Here is a 21,724-nt window from a genome sequence, read left to right as displayed (position 1 = left end):
CGTTTGCTGATAGCAGCTTATCAGCAAGTTTTCAAAGGTTAAACATCACATTTGCATGGCAAAGAGCACAGAAAGCACAAGGAAAACTGAATTTGTGTTACCCTCCCTGCTGCCGCAGGTTCCTCCAGCAAGAGCCAGGGCTCCCATACAGTGCCATCCAGAGATGGAAGAGAAATGAAAATCTCTGTTCAAAAAAACCATAGCCAGTGCTAGCCCTGCTTACTTAAACAGCAACACCAGGTTACACACTTATTTCTAATTCATCCTGACTGAAGCTGCACACCAGCAGCAGCTGCCTCTCTCGATTACCAACCAATAGAATCACAGAATGGCCTGGGTTGAAAAGGACCACAATGCCCATCTTGTTCCAACCCCCTGCTGTGTGCAGGTCACCAACCAGCAGCCCAGGCTGCCCAGAGCCACATCCAGCCTGGCCTTGAACGCCTGCAGGGATGGGGCATCCACAGCTTCCTTGGGCAACCTGTTCCAGTGCCTCACCACCCTCTGGGTGAAAAACTTCCTCCTCATATCCAACCTAAACCTCCCCTGTCTCAGTTTAACACCATTCCCCCTTGTCCTATCACCATCCACCCTCACAAACAGCCGTTCCCCCTCCTGTTCATACGCTCCCTTCAAGCACTGGAAGGCCACAATGAGGTCTCCTCGCAGCCTTCTCTTCTCCAAGCTAAACAAGCCCAGTTCCCTCAGCCTTTCCTCAAAGGAGAGGAGCTCCAGCCCTCTGATCATCTCAGTGCCCTCCTCTGCACCCGCTCCAAGAGCTCCACGTCCTTCCTGTGCTGGAGGCCCCAGGCCTGGATGCAGTGCTACAGATGGGCCTCACAAGAGCTGAGCAGGGGGGACAAACACCTTCCTCTCCTGCTGCCTAACCTAAGTGAACAGAACCCCATAGTGAACAGAACTGTCATTTAAAAGTCTTTACTTCCTGCCACTCTGTCTGCTGTCACATTTTCAAAGCGTTCTGCCACAACTGAAATTACCAATATTAATAAGCACAGCCTAATTTAGCCCCTGACGTATGAACAGAGCTCACAGTGCTTTACACACTCCACACATTCACTGGGTGAAGTCAAAGGCCAGAAGGTGCCACCAAAGCAGCCCTGTACCTCCACACAGGGAGAACAGATAGACTTCTCCCATGATGCACCCACAGGTATGTCGTTGGCCCACATGCTTTGTGGAGTCACTCCTGCTGGAAGCCACTTGCCCACAAATGGCTGCATACACTTTGTGTTTCGTTTACAAGATGTGTCCCCAGCACATCAGTAGCAGTGGCTACTCAGAGCCACTTTGCCAGCAGGGAATAGGCCAATGTGCAGATAGCAGTGACCTGGGAAGGTGCGGGGATGCTAAGCAAGGCAAATTGGGCTGCAAGGTAAGCTGGCAATTTAGGTACTGTGGAAAAAGAACAAGCAGCTTCTGTACAGCACCCATTAGTGTAAAAGCTAGGATAACACCATTCAATTGTCAATTTGAATATTGGAAGAATTCACCTATTTCAGAGGCAGCAGACCTCTGTATCAGCCTTTCTGCACAGGCAAGCTGCACTGTGAGCATGTAAGGAGAGCTGCCCTGAGGGATGTGCCAATCGTAGAGGAGAACAGCTGCGGGCAACCCAAGGGAGGCCTGGACCTGCATCACACTTCCTGAGCATCTGTGAGCACACTCTTCATACTTCACTTGGCTGGAAGCACCCTCACTTCTGCAGGTCCCACATTTACACCCAGTGCAAATCTAACATACAGACTGGTTTATTAGAACTAGTTCTCCCTGGGTTCCTCTGCCACATTTGTGTTGATAGCATCTGAGGTCTTTGGATACATTAAGTGATGTGTCTGATACATGCTAGCTGTATGTTGTTACCTTCTCCCTCTCCTCTCCTGAAGCAGTCATCACCAAAGTGCTTATTCCTCTCTATTTCAGGAACACGGGCTTTTAGCATCCACGCAGCGCCATTTCAAGCTACAAAAAGGTAAATCAAAGAAGTAGACTGCTTCTGCAGGGAAGATTAAGCACTTACGACATCCCCTGGTTCCTGTAAAAGTCTTTGGAACAATCCTCTCTTCTGCAAGTTACCTTTCCTTCTGGCGTGCCCAATAAACAACCACTGTCAGGCTTTAGGCCACAGAGCAGTCTGCAGTAAGATCCAAGACATCAAAAATACTTGACTGCTCCTTATAGAAACCAAGTCATTCAACACAGCTTACAGTGTCAGTAGGTAACGTGTTGCGGTGTTGTGTTATCTAGACTGAGGAGTAAGGAGCTCCTACCCAATTACGTCACCTTGATGCAATGAGACTCTAAACACATCAAGGTGCAAACAACGGAGGCCAGTAAGGATCAGCCCTTCCCCATTATTTCCGTGAGTTACTCCTATCCTAAGGGATAGGCTTAGACTGATTAAATTTATGAAGGGAGAGAAGTTGTGGATTAGCATTTCTTATGACTAAAATTGCTTATCTGAAAAAGAAATGAATACATTCCCTGACCACTATGGACACCTCTACCTCCACTTTTCTTCCTCTTCTAGCTTTCATCTCTCCCAGACCATAACCTAAACATCATTACCTGCTTCTCTCCCCTCTGTTGTCAGAGAAGAGCCCATTCCCTTCCTTGTTTATATCTTTCCCACCTCAATTAACTCTTCTCACTGTTGGCAAGCTAGAAAGTAATAAACTACAAATGCTACCGAATCTATTGAAAGCTGTCCAGCTTTTGGAAATCCTCCATACAATGAGTGCAGGTCAGTAAAGAGTGCACACATTTCCCCTTTTAAAAGAAGTGTGAATGGATGTCAAACCACATACACTAATACCCTCTTATTTTGCACTCTCCTCAAGACTGAGAGTACATTTTAGAAAGTGACCATGCATTTCAGAAGCAGGCTCAACCAGTAGATTTTTTTCTCTCCTGTGGCAGTGAAAAAAACTGAAGGAACAGAAACCCACAGCAAAACCACAATTAACCTACAGAGAGAAAATTAAGCGCTGCGAGCACACCCACACCAGAAGCCTCTTTTTCACTGCAATTAGCTGCTGGCAGTAAGCTTGCAAAGCCAAGACAGCATCTAATGTCTTCCACACACACCTCAGGTAGGAACACACTACTGCTGAAACAGCAGGATCTAAATTTTCACTGCTGGCTGCTTTGAACTTCCAGCTTCCCAAAAGCTGATGACTTTTCTTCTTATAGAACAGCAACCTTAGTAGGCATGTGGAAAAAGAGGCCAGATCTGATGCTAAAAAGATATGGATGACAACAAAACACTGGTGTGCCACGCTGTTCAAGTGAGAGGAAACAATAAATCTTTATATTGACACATTACAATATGATTATATTGTAATTGCAACATCCTTGTGAGACAAATCATGCTATTTGCTTTTGAGAAACTCTTAAAATAAGATAAAAGGCACTCAGCAAATTAAAGAGTTTTTCTATATGTCATCAAACATTGGTTAATGATCCTGCCTTCATACAAAGGCTGCAGAAGAGACACATCCCAAGGAAGCACCTCACCAACCAGTTCACAAAACACCTCTTGCAGCCCTGGCTTCAGTCGTGCTTTGTGAGCAAAACGTATGGAGGATCCTTCCAGACCAAGCTCAAGGTGAACACGGTGACTCACAGATCAGCACTCGGTCCCAGAAGGCACAGATACACTAATCAGTTGGAGCTGGGGAAGCCTGCAGCTATGCAACATCTTCTACAGTGCTTCTTGGGCACTAATAAAGCTAACAGTCATTATCAAAGCTGTATTTTACATCTTATTTCTTACTGAAGAGCCAAAAGGAAACCTCCCTACACCTCCAACTCACAATAGCAGCAGTAGCTCCATTCTTCCAGCACAGAACAGGCTGTAAATATTGGCTGAAAACAGTTATTCCTGCTGGGGACTGGTAAGTGACCATAATTGTTGGCAGCAGTTGGGGGCCAGGGGAGTCTCTCTTGTGCCAAACAGCAGACAGAACAAAACAAAAAATGACTGCACCTTGCATACACTGCAACTGCTGATCCTAGATAGTCTTGAAAGAGCCATAGTCTTGAAACACCCAGGGGATTCTTGAGTTTGTGTTTAAGTTGAAAGAGGAAAAAAAAACATTTTAGAACAGCTCTACTCAACTACCAAAACTACTTAAAAGCAAAATGACTGAGAACGTGCTCTGCCCTTTGTGCCTCACATTCAAAGCTAAGACAGTATCACAGAAGGGAACATCACCAAAACATCTGCAGACCTGTGCACAGTGATGCTGGTTAGGATTTTCCTTTCACCAATAGAGTTCACTCCAGAAACACAATCCTAGCATGCTACCAAGGTATTTCTGATTGATCTCAGTAAATAAAATAAACACAAGCCATGAACAGAAAATACATACACAGTGCACTGCTTACCAAGCACAAAGCTCAGCCACATCAATAAAGAATATCATATATTTTCCCCATCTTCTTCAATCAATAACACCCAGTAGTTTGTTTAGCTTTTCATGAGAAATCCTTTGCATAAGCTGATCGATATATAGCAATTTGTGGACAAAATAGTTGAAGTTCTGTTATTGAATCCTCAACTCCTACCAAGTATCTGTGTTAGCTGGGTTGCAAACCTGAAGGTCAAAAGCTATATGTTGACATGGATTTACCGACTGGCCCCCAGAAGACTAAGTAGTAAAGGGAGAATCCAGAAAGGCCAAAAGACAACTCAGTATATCTTCTGAAGACTACACCAGGATTTCCACAGGAGGAGACTGCTGGCTGGGATATAAAGCAATCCTTGAGAAACCATTCTGTTCATCTTCTGCAGAACTGCTACCCGTTGTATAGGAAGATGACAAGCAGAGTTTGTAACCTGGTGAACTTTAGGGCTGAAGAGAAGGAGAGCTGTAGCAGGTGGCCTTTGAGATCAAGGTCTTTGCTACTGCAGTTTCAGTATGTATTCTCTTGCTCCAGGCAATCGCTTGCTCTCCCACAATTCCCAGAAAGACCAAATTCTGCTTCAGAGGTCAAACAAAGCTCAGGAAATCTTGACTCTCAAAAAAAAGTATCTTGGAAACATGAAGCAATCAGAACAGGGGCTTTCTTCCCCCTGTCAAGTGCCCAAGGTAACAAAGGTAATCAAGATAAAGGCACAAAGTAAGACTTTGACTGCAGACACTAAGTATCTAAAAGAGGTATGACTTTTCTAGCTTGGGCTTTGTGAAAATCACTTCAGATGACACAAACGACAATTTTCTTTAGATCATTAAAAGAGCCAGCCATGAAAAATGTTTAATGCTCACTTCTGCCTCCCCTCTGGGCTTGTCTTCTTTCCTCCTCTGTGTAAGTAACAAGTTGATCAGGTTCCTTCCTGCATGCATCACTGGGAGGCATTACAGAAACAGTACAGGGAAAAGCATGCCTTGGGAAAAGGAGGTGAAAAAGCTACGTTGAAAATTGCTTGCCATCATCTCCAAACAGCTCAGTATCACTAGGCAGTTGAAGTTATTTACTGGCATTTCTCAGCTGCTGTCCCTTTTCTGCTCCCAGCACTGAGAAAACACCACCACTGCAGGTCCTCCATGGAAGCCACGTGCTATGCTGGTACTGGATGGGAGAGGAATGATCCTGAGTGGCTCAATGGATCTTAGTTTCAGATGGGATGGAATTGTTTTCTTCAGAGTATCTGGTACGATGCTATGTTTAGGTTCTAGGAGAAAAACAATGTTGCTGCCACATGGACATTTGTAGCTGCTGCTAAGCAGCAGTGTACAGAGCCCAGGCTGTCTGTAGCAAAGGGCCCAAGGAGCTGGGAGGGAACAAACAGAATTAAGACAGCTGACTTAAAGTGGCCAAAGGGATATTCCATACCATATGAAGAGGGTGAGAGTTCATCTCTCACTCTTCCGCTGCTCAGGGCCTAACTGGGCATCAGTCAGGGGGCAGTGAGCCATTGCTTGTGCATCACTTTTAGACACATTCATATATGTCGTAACTACTATCCTCTTCCTTTTCTGTCTTAGTAGTTTTATCTCAACCCACGAGTTCCACTCTGAGTTTTTTTTTATTCTCTCCCCCATCCTACTGGGAAGGGAGGAGTGAGGGAATGATGGGGTGGTGCTGAGCCACCTGCTGGGTTAAACCACAACACCCAGCTGTCAGGAACTGAGAAGAACCCTTCCCTGACAAACACACAGGTCAGAAGAGCTCATCCATCTGCCCTCCCTGCCCTACTGTACATTTGCACGCAGTTTGCTCTTTTTCTTTTTAAGCACCAGAAAGAGTGAAAATAATTCCTAATCCACTCACATGCTTTGACATAGTTAGTCTAACTTCTGTTTTCACTGGTAACTGCACCTCACACCTCTTGCAGCTCTGACTTCTGTTGCTGTTGTGTACTTTTCCCCCTAACTAGTAAGAGTGAGAGCTGGCGCTTCCCTCACCCCTTTTCCTCCTCTTGTTGAAACCTTATTTCCACTGCTCTAATGGTTCTTGACTTAACTAGGACAAGGAAAATTATTCTGGGCTTCTCTGTCCTAGTGGTGCAGCTATTCAATATTAACCATCCAGAGCACTAAAAAGTCACACTGGAGCCTCAGGCAACCATTCTAATGTTCCCTTCAATTCATAGTTTAATATAACCACCCAGCTTTACCAGATATGTCCATAGCCACTGCATTCACTGCTACATATATCCACTTTCTTTTTGTACAGAAATACTCCAGCATGAACAAAATTGAGAAAGTTCTGTTCGTGGCTATGCATGATGATGTTTGTGGGACAGCACTCTTCCTGAGAGGTCCTAATAAGTCAAAGAGACAGATATGTAAGCAGACCTTAACTTTGTATCATCCAACACCCAATACCAATGTCACTGCCCTTTTATTTTTCCTATGGGTACAAAGTGTTTCTGTAGAATTGGGTTCACTTCACCCACAGCAGAGCAGTTTGCAAACCATAGCGTGTGTACCACTGAGGATAGAGCTCTTTTCAAAGCAAATCAAAACAAAAACCTTTGTGGCATATATCCTAATTCTACTGCACAGCTTTGTCATTTCTGATGCTGAACAACAAAATGAAGTTGTTTTTCAAAGCACTATAAGCAAGCAAATCACCTGCATTTTTTCAGACGTCACTTCCCATAAATTGCCAATATTTAACTGTAAGAGACAGCTTGCTAGGTACATGTATTGCTACCTCCTGTAAGAAAAGTGCACATGGGCTAGGTTTTGCAACTCTCCTCTCAGGCTGGTTTCAATTGCCCAGAGTCTGCACTTGAAAGAACCTGCCTTGACATAAGCTCAGCACTCAGTTGCGGTGCTCAGAGTACAGTACTTCCCCACTGACAAGCAAGGAATTCAACACCAGCTCATTTTGCTGTGTGCACTTGGCCATCCTGATGCTAGAAACAGCTGGCTGAAGGCTGAGATCCATACAGGACAGGGCAAATACAGGGACTGCTATAATCACTAAGCCCCATGAGGGCTGCCACCAGCAGGTCCCCACATCCCTGCCACTAGCAGGAACCCCCTGCACCTTGAGCTGTCACCTCATCACCTCTACAAAAACATCACTGAGACAACAAATTCACTGTCCTTGCTGCAGTCAAGACCAGGTCAGCATAACAAACCCAGGGGAGGGTTTTGCAACTGGAAGCTCTCACCATTTTCCTTGCAGTTAGTGCACACGTAGTACAACAAGCTTGTGCACCCTGTGCATCAGCGAGCGTGCATTTCATTCACAGCCACTACCACAGAACCTCGGGAACAGAGAGCTTTAAAATCAGAAACAGCATAAAACCAAGCAATGTGCTTCTGTATGAAACAGCAGCTGAGACTGCCTGCACTTGGCCTTGCAGGCTTCCACTTTAATTGCAGCACACGGGAGTGCATTAATAACAATGTCAGAAAGCCCAGCATCCACTTCATTTATTTTGACGAAGGTTTTCTCTGCCCTCATCCTCACTGACGACGCGTGTCAGAGGAAGGTCAAAATGGCTAAATCTTCTCCTGCACTGTACAAAAAGGCCTGGAGAAGAGCAGTAAATTTAGCCCTTTCCATTTTCACCGTGGCTGAAGAAAGAACGGAAGGAATTTATTACCATCACATTGACTCTGGCATAACCTGGCTGCTTTTATCAACGTTGCTTAATTTAAGAGATAAAACCAGAGCTCCTTTTTGCCTGAGATTAAAAAGATCCATCAACTCAAAGATAGCAGTTAGGTTTCAAGGAAAAATAAAGCATGGGAACACATATGTGAGCAGAAGACTTGAGCACCTCTCCCAGCATGGTTATCTCGACACAAACCACACTGCAGTGCTCATGCACCAGGGAATGGAGACAGAGTCAGGTGTTAAATAAACCAAGCACCTTATCAACAACACTAAACTTCTCCTTTACTCAGCAGCGTTGAGTAAACACGTTAGTTTAATAGAAATGTAATTATATTTCAAGATGGCAAGTGCAAATGTTCTGGAGAAACAATATCTTCTTATTTGATAAGACAACATGCAGACAAATAAAGCTAGCTGGCAAATTTACAACAAAGCAAAAGCTGAACTTCTCTCACACTTATGTAGCTCATCATTACACATAGCCATAATGCAATCCAACATTGTTCAATAAGTCCACTCAACATATAGACACAGGAAAAATATATACCATAAGAATAGAATTGTTATACTCAGGAAGCTGGGGGAAACACTGCAACAATCCTATGTGATAATTCAGGCTACTAAAGCTACCAAACTAAATGACAGCATAATGTGCTCTGCTAACCAAAATGGATTTTCTTCATAGCAGAACTTAATAGAAGGCAGACACACTGTGGCCATCAGTCCGGATGCTCTAAAGCAGGCTGCAGACTGGCACTGTGAGATCCCAAATCAGGGAGCCCTAAAGCATTGTTCATAGAAAGCTAATCAAGGAGCAGCGGCTGTGTAAATCAGCTCTAAGAGCATCAGGTCTCAGGCAGATATTGATGGAGCAGCCCGCTTCACCATTAAGTGAAGGCTGTCAGATCCCAGCAGCAATACTTCACACCCCGCTGAAGCAAAACAGCTCCCAACACAGCAAAATGAAGCATCCAAAAAAGTCTGTGTACATCTACCAACCGAGCTATCAAATTCACTGCCCCGGTGTTGACAGCAGCTATTAATTCAACGTGGGGATGAGTCTGATGGATCTTCCTCTAGGAAACTTGGTGTTTGTCTCAGGTTGTTACACTACTGGTACCATAAATGAGTTGTGTCTACTACAGTTTCAGTTTACAACATGAAATCCTTAAGCTCTCCAAAAACAATCTCTAGTGATGGCTAGGATCGCTCCCCTTGGCTGAAGGGAATAACCAATGCCCTGCAGACAGCATCAGTAGCAGCAATGGACTGTCTAAGGGTTTATGCAGCTTTCCTTCACAACTTTAGTACCCACTGGGCTTGAGAGCTCCCCCAAAAATGGACTCATCCATCCAGCACTGGAAACGTTCCCTCTACCAGAGAAAGTACAGGTGGATGGCAATGGACTCTGGCTGGACAGCACCATCTGGTTTTGAGACTTTGCCCCATGTTCAGACTGTTCTTATTTAGTCAAGGTTTACATTAAATTGGTGACAAATGCTTCTCTCAGGGAGAAAAGAATTTAGTCCAAAAACACTGAGGCAATTCCTACAAGGCCACAGGTGATGCCGTTAGGGACAGAAAGACAAAGGACAGAAACTAACTAAGACCTATGTCTATGCAAGGTCTTTTTCTTAGGACAGAAGCATGCTGCTGTCTCATTCACATGAAAAAATGGGCATAAGTCCACAGCCTCAATAAAACTGAGTGGTTATCCCGTATCTAAATGCAAGCAAGCCTTAGAGCACCAGCACAGGCTGGAGGGCAACACGTGCCCCACTCCCTCCCAGCAAAGCTTCTTGGTGAGTGCAGGTACTCCCAGTGCTCTGCCCCCACATGTAAGCTGCAAACCTCCTCTCCTAGGAGACAGTAACATGGCACCAGTGCTCAGCCACCCCTGGCTCAGGCCACTGCTGCAGAAGCACGGCTCACAGCTCTCCAGTGCTAAAGCCCTATCTGCAGCAATCAGCCATCCTCTGAGGCAGTCAAGCAGGAACAATGTGCTGACACCTCCTGCTGCAGTGACAGCTCTGAACACAGCACGTCCTGGTACTCCCAGGGGAGGAGGCCAGAGAAGCACTGCCTCCTGTGCCCTATCCTACAGGAGGGATGCAATCAGAACACACAGCAGATCCAGCTTGCAGGCCATCTGGCTTACCACAATGCTGCCTCTGATCAGCCTCCTCTGATCAAGAGGAGGCTTAGAGCCAAGAATCAGTACCAACTGTTTTAATGGAAACATCTCCAAATATTTTTCCAGCTACTGTTGAAAATACGTACTCTAACAAGGCCAGAACAGCAACGAGGACCAATGGAGATTCTCTCCCTACCACGGCACCGTGAGAAGATCCTGTGCTGAGAAAAGCTGTTGGGGTTGTGATCGCAGGTAAGAAACTAGCTGGTCAACCACAAGCAAGAAATTGGAGCACTCAAAGCAGACAGTATCAGAATGCCAGCACTACCTGGTATTTACCTAATGACTCATGCAGAGAAGAATCCATTCATTCAGGTGTACTGACCTACAGTCAGTGAACAGGTAGCAGGAGAGCTTACGAAATGACTGGAAGCTCAGCTCTTCCTGACTTCAGAGAACAAAGAAGCTTTGTAGCAAGAAAAACATCCTTTCACAGTCTCTTTCTCACTGTTGCTCAATCTTTCTCCAGAGTTGAAAAATGCACTTTCTACCAAGATGCAAAAACAGAAGACACAGAGCACAAGAAAGATCACATGTTTCTGTTGATCTACATAAACAAAAAAGTACAGATTACACCAGAATAAATACTGCCAAGTTTCCTAGAATCCTAGTTTTCTAGATTTTTCTAGCAATAGGATTCACAGATAACATTTTACCTTCTAACCATCCTTCACACATGCACAAACAGCATCAGGTGTAACTACTGACTTCTGCAATCACTCAAATGTCACAACAATTTTTTTAATGTCAGATATTAATATACAGATAGTTACTGGTGCAGAATTCATAATGCAAACTTAAAAGATCCCTCCAAAAATAACTGAAGATCATTAACAAATACAGAACTATTCACAGCCTCTTTACATGAAAGGGGTGCATAATTTGGAAAGCAACTAGGGCACTCCAAGTTCAATGATTAGTGTAGTTTGAAAGTGTAGGCTGGAAAAACAGTATATATAGATATAGATATATATAGACACATGAAACACATGCAAAGGACACAAGGCTTCTTTTATACCCTTATTAAAGTCATAGTAAAGTCTAAACCACCATGTTTTAAATCTTAACTGTTTGTGACTTTTCCTATTTTGATTTCTGTTATTAAAGGATTTTAAAATATCACTGTACGGTCACTGCCTACAGCCCTAAGGGGCTGAGTACAGAAATAACATAAAAGATACCACAAACTCTACAAAATAAGATGGATTTCATTTCATTGAAGCACTGTGTTCTTTACTTTGGGGAAATTAATTTACCATCCTTGACAGCAGGCATTCTTCTTCAGCTGCTCTGAGCACTGATAACATCACTTGAGGTATGACTGCAACTGAATTTGAAGAAGCCTTATCTAATTTAATACATTCAGCAATCTGAAGTTTGTCTTGCAAACTTAACTTTCCCATCCTACAAGTAAAACGCCTCTCTCATCCTCCAAAAATTATCCATGCTCTATGTAACAATCAGAAAGATCAACGGGGTGGAATGGTGATACAGGAGGTGCAATGACAAAGGGACTAGCATGATGGAAAGGTGTCAAAAGGAAAAGGGAAAGTGCTCACCTGTCTCTGAGGATCAAGGCTCAGATGGAAAACTCCACAAGGGGGGGATCTCCAAGCAGAGATCCTTCCCCTGTGGCAGTCAACCCTTAAATGAGGTCTAAGAGAGGTGGAGCCAAGCCTTCACCTGTGCTCCCAGGGCTGACTGGGTTCTTTCCCCAGGTGTTCAATCAGTGGTCAGGCTGTGACTCACCAGCTCCCATACACTCCATCTTCTTCACTAAGCACTCCATTTTTTTCAAGAGTTTGGAAATTAACAATAATTCACTGACGTGGTAGAAAGTACACCTACTTCCCAGATATTTCTTCCAATGGCAAAACACATCGCTTCACAAGCATGCTTCTATGGGCTGTGCCTTCCCACAGAAGCAGCTGCGCACTATCTTTGGGATGACTGATGGTCAAGTCCCAGAACATCAAACAGCTCATCTGTCACAAACAAAACCCACTCACCTTCAAGACATGCTAGTTTCCAGCAGAAACGCGTGAATAGGCTCATTTTGGAAGATGTAGTGGTCCATCAGTTTTTGTACTTATGTTTCTTTGCTGTTCCTCTCAGAAACGGGTATTCTGAAGATATAAAAAGAATCTCAACTTAAAATACAGCACACTCTCAGAAAATGATACTATATTACACAAGCATTACATTTTTCCTGCTTTTTGCCTGGCATACCGAAAGGTCACCTGAAACCAACCTGATAGGTCCAGCTATTGAACAACTCTGCTGACTTATCTCAAAAGAAGCAGTAAGGACTCCTTGCTTTACCCCTGTGACCCTCAGAGTTTACACATTTACTATCTGCTTTACAGTAGCATACTGAGAATTTACCCTGAAGGTTATGAATGGATATGTGATTCTATGAGTCTGTAAGTGACTTGAAAGTCACACTTGGTGCCAGAACTGAGAATTACACCATACTACTGACGGTCTCTTTTCACCTTGTCTGCCGCATTTTCATAGAATCACACAATGGCCTGAGTTGAAAAGGACCACAATGCTCATCTAGTTTCAACCTCACTGCTATGTGCAGGGTCGCCAACCACCAGATCAGGCTGCCCAGAGCCACATCCAGCCTGACCAGGGAGGCATCCACAACTTCCTTGGGCAACCTGTTTTACATAGCTTCTCTTCAGAGAAGGATCTGGGTGTCCTGCTGGCCAGCAGTGTGCCCTTGTGGCCAAGACAGCCTATGGGACCCCAGGTGCATAACACAGAGCTGAGGGAGGTTCTTCCCCACTGCTCTGCCCTGGTGAGGCCACAGCTGGAGCACTGTGCCCAGTTCTGGGCTCCCAGTGCCAGACAGACAGGGAAGTGCTGCGGAGAGCCCAGTGGAGGGCTACAGGGATGTTCAAACCTTAATTCCACCAAGGTTTCCTCAATAATAGACTAGATTCCTTGGCCTCATTAGGGACGCTCAATTCCAATTGTGCAACACAAGAAGAGCACTTCACCTGTTTGGGGTTTTGAGACTTTGATGTAGGTTTGGAAAATTAGCCTGAAAACACAAAGTCAAAACATTCAGATTGTAAACAAGCAAACACCACATTGGAAACAAATTCCATATCAGGCCTATTTCGCAACCAAAATAATTCAAATGCTAGCAGGAATCATCCCAATTCCATAAGTGGTTCACTATGAGATTAACCAAGGTCACGTTCTCTTACATTAAGATTTTTAAAAGATACCTCTCCTGAAAAGCCCCCCTCTAGGGTACCAACCACATTATGAAGCTCAGTGTTCCTGCACATCAGCACAACCTACATCAAAGCGTGCTACAGCCTGCCAAGTGCTGGCTGTCCAAGCAGAGGCTGCATGACTTCTAAGTGAGAGATATCCGCATCCGAGAGCCTCCTAGACCGTGTGAGAGCTGCAGCTGGATATTCAGAGATAACTGCCAACTCATTAAAATCCAACATTAAAAGTTTATTAAATATGCAAGCATTAATGGAACTGGACTAGCAGCTATTTAGACAGATAAAATTCAACACAGCGTGTCCTGCTGCTCCTGTTATCGCTATTACGTAGGCTGCCCTTTTGCAGTGTCCATGAAAGGGTCACAGTGCTAGCCAAGGCAGTGAAACCCTCCATCTGTTTTAGTTTACTCAGGTCACATTCACAAGATTCCCAGCAGCCAGGAAGCCTAGAAAAAGACAGCTACTTCCCAGCAACTCCAGCTTAGCATGTGCTGCTACACTAGACTGCTGGAGATGCAACCTTCCCAAGAGCTTTTACCCCCTTTGGCCACAGCTGCTGGACAAGTCCCACACCTCTCAGCAGGCTCACAGGTAGGCAGGTTTGGTATATATATTCCCAGCCCTCAGTTCTTCTCACTTTTCTGCTGGAGTTGGAAGAGAAGGAGAGTGGTGTGTCAGACAGACAAGATAGACCAAAGAATGCCAACCACTTCTGTACCTCCAGGGAACCCTTAGGGCACCCAACCCATGCACAAAGCCCTGCTCGGAGATACTCATTTACAGCTATCCAGAAACAAGCACCAGAGTCCTCCATGCAGATGGTAACCCCAGTACAGCTCCACAAAGTGCAGTTTCATTCCTGGATGACTCTGCAAAGCTTCAGAGCTTGGTGAGTAACTATACCAAGAACACAGAGGTTTGTTCTGAGTGATATCAGACTTGGAAGAGTTCTTCACTGAAACTCTTAGCATCATTTGATCTGGCCCAGGGGGCATAGGGACATACTTATCCCACAAAGCATAAACAAACTCATGGAAGCCTCTAGTGCACCTCCAAGCAGCTCTGGCAATAGCCTTGCTCTCGGTAGTGACTTCTAAGAGTATCTGGAAGATTTAATCCCCTAATTAAACAAAAAAGTCTTCTCTCAGCACACAAGTGTGGTAAATCACTTACGCCTTGGAGATGCAAAGTTTCTGAAAAAGACCGTAATGAAATCTTAAGGAGCAATTAGGAGAAAGCATGACTTAACAGGAAAAAAAAATAAGGAATATGAATTATTGTCACCTCTGACAAAAGCACTGAGCTCACTGAACACTAAAAAAGGGGAAATCAGCCTTTTTGGCTGGGCAGGTTTCCTAGCAGCATTTTTCCTAGTAACGATGACAGTCTCTTACTGGAGAACACTGATTTAAGTTTAAGAACTATCTAGCACTCAGCCTATGCAATCCAATACATTAATTCAAAATTTAACCTGTTTTTTGGTGCTGTAACCATACAGGTCTCCCACAAAACTGGCAGAAGGCCCCAGGATCTGTTGGCCAGGAGGGAATCTGATACAACACAACACATGACGCTTTGCAGAACCACAAGCAGCAGCAGCCTGTTTGGAGTCAGTACAAAACCCTGCAGCTGACTGTCTACTCAGTCACCTCACTGAGCTCCCAAACATAACTGTATTAAACCACTCCCATCAACAGTTTCCATTATTCCTCCCCAGCAGCTCTTGCCCCCAGGAGAAAACAATGGGTGATTGAACATAAAAATAATCTAGCTTGCAGGCAATACTTCCAAAGTCTTGTCATGAGCATGCTGCAGGAGGAGTCTCTCATCACAAAAACACAACAAATCAGTTACCAGGCAGCACTACTTCCTCCCCTTACTGATAGGCAGGTACATCGAAACTACAGCTCATTTGCATTCCTCAAGTACAATAACCTATTAAAAAAGTACTACATTTGTAAGTGAATCAGGAAGGTCAAAGCGCTCTTAGTCATCCAGCTGCTATGTTAACCTTTGCTTAGGAAGGGATGAAAAGAAACCTCCCAGGCAGCCCCATGACTGAAAAAAAAAAAAAAACTTTTAAACATCCTCGCTCTGCCACTGAGCAATACCACAAAGAAAGTCTGGTTGTTATAAGGCAAACAGGCAGAAAACAAACGATGCTAAGGAAATCGGGCTGCTGCCTGCTGTGGTCCTTGGCACCGCCAGCATGGGAGCCCAACACCACTACTATCCCAGCAGTATTTAACCTCCTGGTGGATCTGGAGCCAGCAACAGAGCTGGATACACAGCACCGGTGGGAAACCGCTCTTCAGGAAACACTCAAGCAGTCCAGAGGCAGGCACTGATAACGGAGGGAACATGACTGCTGTTAGTGCTAAGCTAACACAGCAGAGTCACTGAGCAAAGGCCCGAGCTGTGGCAGCCACGGTACCAGGCACCAAACAAGACAGTGACAATGCAGCCTGACGAGTCGTGCCAGCACAGCGATCCAGAGCTGCAGATGCCAGGAGCATTGGCCTTTATCTGCAAGCTGATGGGCAAATCTGTTGAGCTAAGAAAAGAGTAGCTGCAGTTCACAAATCTGAAGAAGAGAACAAGATGTTTCCTGGCAAGACAAAAGGAGTAAAAAACGTTTTCTCACCCACTTGCTGCTTGCATTGCTACTTTCCCCTCAACTTGGCTCTGAAGTCGGACAGGCTGGCCACTTCTCTGCTAAGAAAGCTCCAAAAATAGCACACACAAATGCAGTGGATTCTACTTTGGAACACACCATGGACAGTGGTCTTTGTACACAGCTCACACCACAGCAGTACACTCACACTTGGTAGATAGTATCACACAAGGATAAACATAGGCCACATATGCAGAGAAAAAGATATTCAGACATCAAAGATATCATAGATGTCATCCTCAGAGTCAGGAAATGAATATCTATTAAAGCAGCCTGCGAGTGCTGGGGTACAGCTCAATAAGAGCCAGATGGGCTAAAGGAAAAACCAGCTTCATGGGATAGTTTAGAAGGTGGTGGTTCTTTTTTTTCCACTAAATTGTCTGATGACTCATTAAAGAGAAATCTTTGTGATGTAACTATTCAGTTAGACATGAGACTTATACAAAGAACTCTCATAATCAGCTCTCCAAGTAATCCTCTGATCACCATCTGGAGTTCAATCTAAATCCTGATCTCAGTTACGCTAAGTGCCCGTGCACCTCTGAAACTGAGAATTTGCTATAAACACACCTGAGATGAACCATATCCTGACAGCAAGTTCACAGAGAGGTAAAAGAGAACAGAAATGCTAAAAGCCTGAACTGCCTTTTACTCCTCCAGCTCTTCACAGACATCCCTACGTTGCAGAATAGCCACAGACTGTGCCAGAGGCAACTCCTGTCCATCACATCTAGGGAGAGGTTTCAAAACGAGTAAGTAGAAAGGCAGGACTTATCAGCACAATGCTACAGCTAGAACAAAATGTTTCTTCTGGCAAGCAAAAACAAAAACATATGCAAGGAATCAGTTATTTTATAAGTAACTCAAAAAGTCTTACCACTGCAGCAGGCAGAAATTCCTTCACCTAAAGCACCATAAAAAGCAGGGCTTTTCAGCTGTAGTTAGTTTTTTGATGGCGGGTTTTTTTTCTCCTAATTATCTGGAGCTCCTATTCCCCATGGGGCAAACAAGGAAGTCTGAGATGCCTCCTACCTACAAAGCCTCTTAGCTTGAGAAATGAGTTCTCTTACATACAGTGCTTGGTGTCACATGCCTGGCTGTCCACAGCAAAGCACTCAAGACGTGTCACATTGCCGAGGAACGCATCTAATCTCATCAGTTCCAGAGGAATTCTCCTCTTTTCAAAGCAGTTTATCAATGACATTTTAGACCTCTGCAAGAAAGCCCACCACAGCAAGGAAAGAGGCATTGAGTAAGCTGAAAACATCCAAGCAAGTATGCTTAGTTCATACTTGACAGCAAAATGCTTACAAAAATAAGGATACTTTTTTTTCTTGGTTTGGTTGTTGTTGCTGTTTTCCAAATTACAATGTATATTAAAACCAAAAAGCTTTCTGAGCTTCTTGAAGGAAGGAAGAGCCAGGCACAGAGTTTCTTCCAGCTAAAGGTATGTTTAAGTATAAACAAGAGTTAGATTAGAAAACCAACCAGACGTGACAAAGGCACTCATTTCCCCATGAGGGGAGGTACAACCCCAATTACCTGCTCACACCACGCAGCAGAGACTACCAGCAGTCGACACACCAGCATACTACAGGATGCTTTAAGATCACAATGCAAAAACAAACCAAAAAAGCTAACACCTTTTATATTCTTATTTCATACTCGTCTGGAAATGGTGTTTTCATTAATTTCTATCTAAGTTGGAGGTAAGGAGGCACTAGAGGCCGAGCGTCCCGGGGCGGTTAGCTGCTGGGGAGCACAGACTGCTCCAGTCTGGAGGGTGAGAGTTCTACCTTGTCATTATCTTTGGCAAAGCACTTCCCTCCTGGCTCCAGCAACTGATGTTCATAAGAGTTTCACGAGACCAAAGTCCTGTGCAGCAAGTAAATATTTAACTTCAGCACTGTACTGTGGGGACCCACCTAGAGCATTTGACATAGGAGCCTACTTACACTATCTTTTCTAACCAAGAATAATCAATGGCAATTTATCTTCTTTAGGAGAAGTCGTAAAGATAAACTCCACAAGGACAGCAGTTAAGTTTTAGAGCTAATAATTTTAATAGAAGACCCAAAAGTGAATAGTCCCAGGAAAGGAGATCAAGCACTGTGATATGTACTCCAAAACAGGTTCAGGAGGAAGGGCAGAGGCCACAGTGCAAAAGTCATTTACAACCTAAGCACACAGAGTTCTGGAAGCTCAAGAAAAAACATTTTATCACTGCAATCCTGCCATTAAACTTTGTCACCAAGTCCTACATAAAGTTCTTGGACTTCACAAGGCAAAGCATTTACTCTCCACTAAATGTCTGGATAAAATAGACAAACTGCTGTACCACCACAGACTTAGAAATAATATGATTAGCATGGAGGCTGATGTTTGTTTCCAGGCAGAAAGTCTGCTCTTAGTCTTAGTGCAACACGTTTAGATCCCAGCAATATTCTTTGCATTCCTCCAACATAAATTACTGCTAATATTCTCACTCCAGGTAGAGATCATTCTGATGTCTCCAACAGCTCTAAAAACAAAATCGCAATCAAAAGCCATTCAGAGCAATTACCTGTTTACTGCATACCAGTTGTTTTACCACCTGTTTTCTTTATCTAAATGTGACTTATTTTTTCTCATTTCTACTGGTCTGAACACCAGTTTCAGCAATGATTCTGGAACACCTACTGGCAATAATCACTACAGGTAAATTTCTTATACTTCTGCAGTGCTGCACTTCCAGCTCTCCGATGCTAATGCAGACCAGCCCCAAATGTAAAGCTTTCCAGGAAACAAACTAAAAACATCCACATTGCTTTTTGCAGGGCACGAGGGGGCTGAGAATACTGACCCACGACGAAATAAGGAGGCAGACAGCGGTGCACAGCTTAAACTAAACTGAGCAGGACCGGAGGGAAGCGGAGAACAAGATTTTCCAGTTTCAAGCAAGAAGAATAAGGAAAAGCAAAGCCAGGAGGGCCGCTCACCTGTCCAAGGAATCGCAGCCTCGGGCACGCTTTCAGAAGCTGCTGTACAGCCTAGAATCCGAGCAGTGCCCAGCTGGGCGGACCTGCCGCTCCCCCTTACACACAGCCTGTGCTCACTGCGCTTCCATCCAGCGCTGAGCGCTGCCAGCAGGGAGCCGGCCAGCCACGCAGGCACTCACACCGAGAGGCAATGAAAGGAGGTAACGGGAGGATGGGAAGGAGGCGCACAGGGCTGCCCTTCTCGGCTGCAACGTTACCTAAAGCCTTCTCTCCTGACACTGTACCCTCACTGACAGGGTTACCAAGCAGCGTAAGCTTTCACAGCTCAAACAGAGCTGGAATTAGGAACCAAACGCACCTCCGGATTACTGCTGAGAGCAGTATTTCTCTTTATTTTCCCGTTCTGCTTTGAGAAGGAGACGGGAGTAAGGCCAGTACAAGCAGAGGACAGAAGGAAGGAACACGAAGCAGTAAGGCGACCTCAGAACTGTCACGCAGCAGAACTCCCACGAGAGGGGAGGGCGATGGGTTCCACCCCACTTTCTCCCCACGTTTCCCTTCCTTTGCACAACGCTGCGGGCACGTTGCTCGCACCCACCTCCATCTCCACCGAGCGGGACCACGAAGCGGGGGCTGACCCCATAAAACCACTAAGACTACGGCAAGCGTTTGTTAAAACCGATGATGGCAGCGCGGCACCGGAGCTGTACGGAGATGTTCCGATGTGCCGACTGCCTCCGAAGCGTTCTGTCCAGACGGGATTACGACACAGCGCAGCCTCAGCAATAATCCGCTTCGGGGCTGCCTGCAGACGTACCCAAACGCTTCTACCCGCCCGCTAAGAGGAGGCGACGTGCAACGGACGCCCCAAAGCCGCTGGCAGGCAGCGCCAGCCCGCATCCCCGGCTATGTAACTTCACCATCTACCGCCACGTAACTTCAGCTCCTTAAACGCGCTAAACTTCTTTTTGTCGTGCGTGCCAACCTGGCAGCTACGGCCTTACAACCAGGCAGCTCCCGGCGCGCATCCCGGCTTCCCCCCAAAGGCCCGGAGCAGCGCCTCAGCCGCCGCACCTCCTGCCCGCCGCCCGCGCCCGGGGCGCCCAGCCCGCCGCTACCTGCGCCGCTCCTGCCGGGCTCCCGCCGCGCTCCTGCCGCCCCGCCGCTTCCGGCCGCCGTGTTGGCGCAGGCGCGGGGCGGGCGCTGAGGACGGCGGCTGAGGAGCCGGCAGCCCCTGGAGGGTGCGCCTCGGAGGTGGCGGAGAAGAGCCGAGCTCGGCGCGAGAACTGGGACGCCGGAATGAGGGACGGACCGAGCTCGGCTCCAGAGCTGCCAGTGGGATGGCCGCGGTGGTTGTCGTGGGCAGAAGCGTGCCACCTGGGGCACTGCTCCTAGGCTCGGCGATGGCTGATTCCAGTCTTGCCCACTTACGGCAGAGAGCGATTTGTGCAGTCATGGTTTCTCTGCAGTGCAGCAGTGCATCGCAATCAGACCAGGACGGGCTGGGTTCTTCCACGCTGCCGTCAGCCTGGCCGTGGTACAAGCGGCTGCCTCACGTTGTGGCAGGGGAGTCAGGTTGGGTGTTAGGAAACATTCCTTCTCAAAAAGAGCAGTGAGGCACTGCACAGCTGCACGGGGAGGTGGGGCAGTCACCTGGAGGTGCTCAGAGCTGTGGAGATGTGGCACTGAGGGATGTGGGCAGTGGGCATGGTGGGGTGGGCTGGGCTGGGGTTGGACTTGAGGATCTGAGGGGTCTTTTCCAGCCTTATTGATTCTATGATTCCATTAACCAAACATGTCTGCATCCAAATTTGTGAGAATTTGTGGCTGGTGAAGGACCAAGGATGTTTGCTGCAGCAAACAACACCCAAGTGGTATTCTTCAAATCAATGTTGCTTTCCTTCCGAGCTTTCCTCTGCTCTGGGAGACTTAGCAATACCAGCCCAAATAGCCACATCATTTGGGAATGGTATTAAACTGAGACAGGGGAGGTTTAGGTTATCTATTAGGAGGAAGTTTTTCAGCCAGAGGGTGGTGAGGCACTGGAACAGGTTGCCCAAGGAAGCTGTGGATGCCCCATCCCTGCAGGCATTCAAGGCCAGGCTGGATGTGGCTCTGGGCAGCCTGGGCTGCTGGTTGGTGACCTGCACACAGCAGGGGGTTGGAACTGGATGAGCATTGTGGTCCTTTTCAACCCAGGCCATTCTATGATTCTATGATACGATCATTTTTTCAGCCAGTTCTCCCAAAACATGATGATGCAGCCTTCATGGCCAAGCTGGACATTCATGTGTCCATCTTTCACAGGTGCTTTTCACATCATACTTCACTAGCAGACAGACAAGTGTTTCACTGGCAGTACACCAACGGAGCATCCTGCAGTCTGGGCTGGAGAATAGAAACATGTATTGATTACATACATCTTCTTAGCATCATTGCCAACACTTTCCACGCCTCCTTCTAGAAACAGCTCTCTATGATTCCTTGCATTGTTTTTATTTCTAGTAAGGATATGAGTATTTACATC

General features: G+C 45.8%; 1 protein-coding gene across 8 annotated transcripts in view; it reads right to left on the bottom strand.

Annotated features, from left to right (window-relative positions):
- The window catches only part of MAP3K13 (mitogen-activated protein kinase kinase kinase 13), a 64,189-nt gene extending 43,521 nt beyond the window's left edge, over positions 1 to 20,668 (bottom strand). For 2 of the 8 annotated variants that reach the window (XM_085233155.1, XM_085233150.1), the window contains exons 1-2: positions 19,198 to 20,668; positions 12,304 to 12,420 (exon numbers count right to left, since the gene is read on the bottom strand). The gene's annotated coding sequence lies outside the window, so the exon portion shown is untranslated. Of the gene's footprint in view, positions 1 to 11,853; positions 11,950 to 12,303; positions 12,421 to 17,761; positions 17,915 to 19,197 lie in introns of those variants that run through there. The other 6 variants (XM_085233152.1, XM_085233153.1, XM_085233151.1 and 3 more) reach the window with 6 other exon arrangements.
- Positions 20,669 to 21,724: the final 1,056 nt, after the last annotated feature.

Source organism: Meleagris gallopavo, chromosome 11, assembly GCF_905368555.1.
Source record: "Meleagris gallopavo chromosome 11, MGAL_WU_HG_1.1, whole genome shotgun sequence".
NCBI lineage: Eukaryota > Metazoa > Chordata > Aves > Galliformes > Phasianidae > Meleagris > Meleagris gallopavo.
This window is presented reverse-complemented; position numbering and strand designations above follow the sequence as displayed.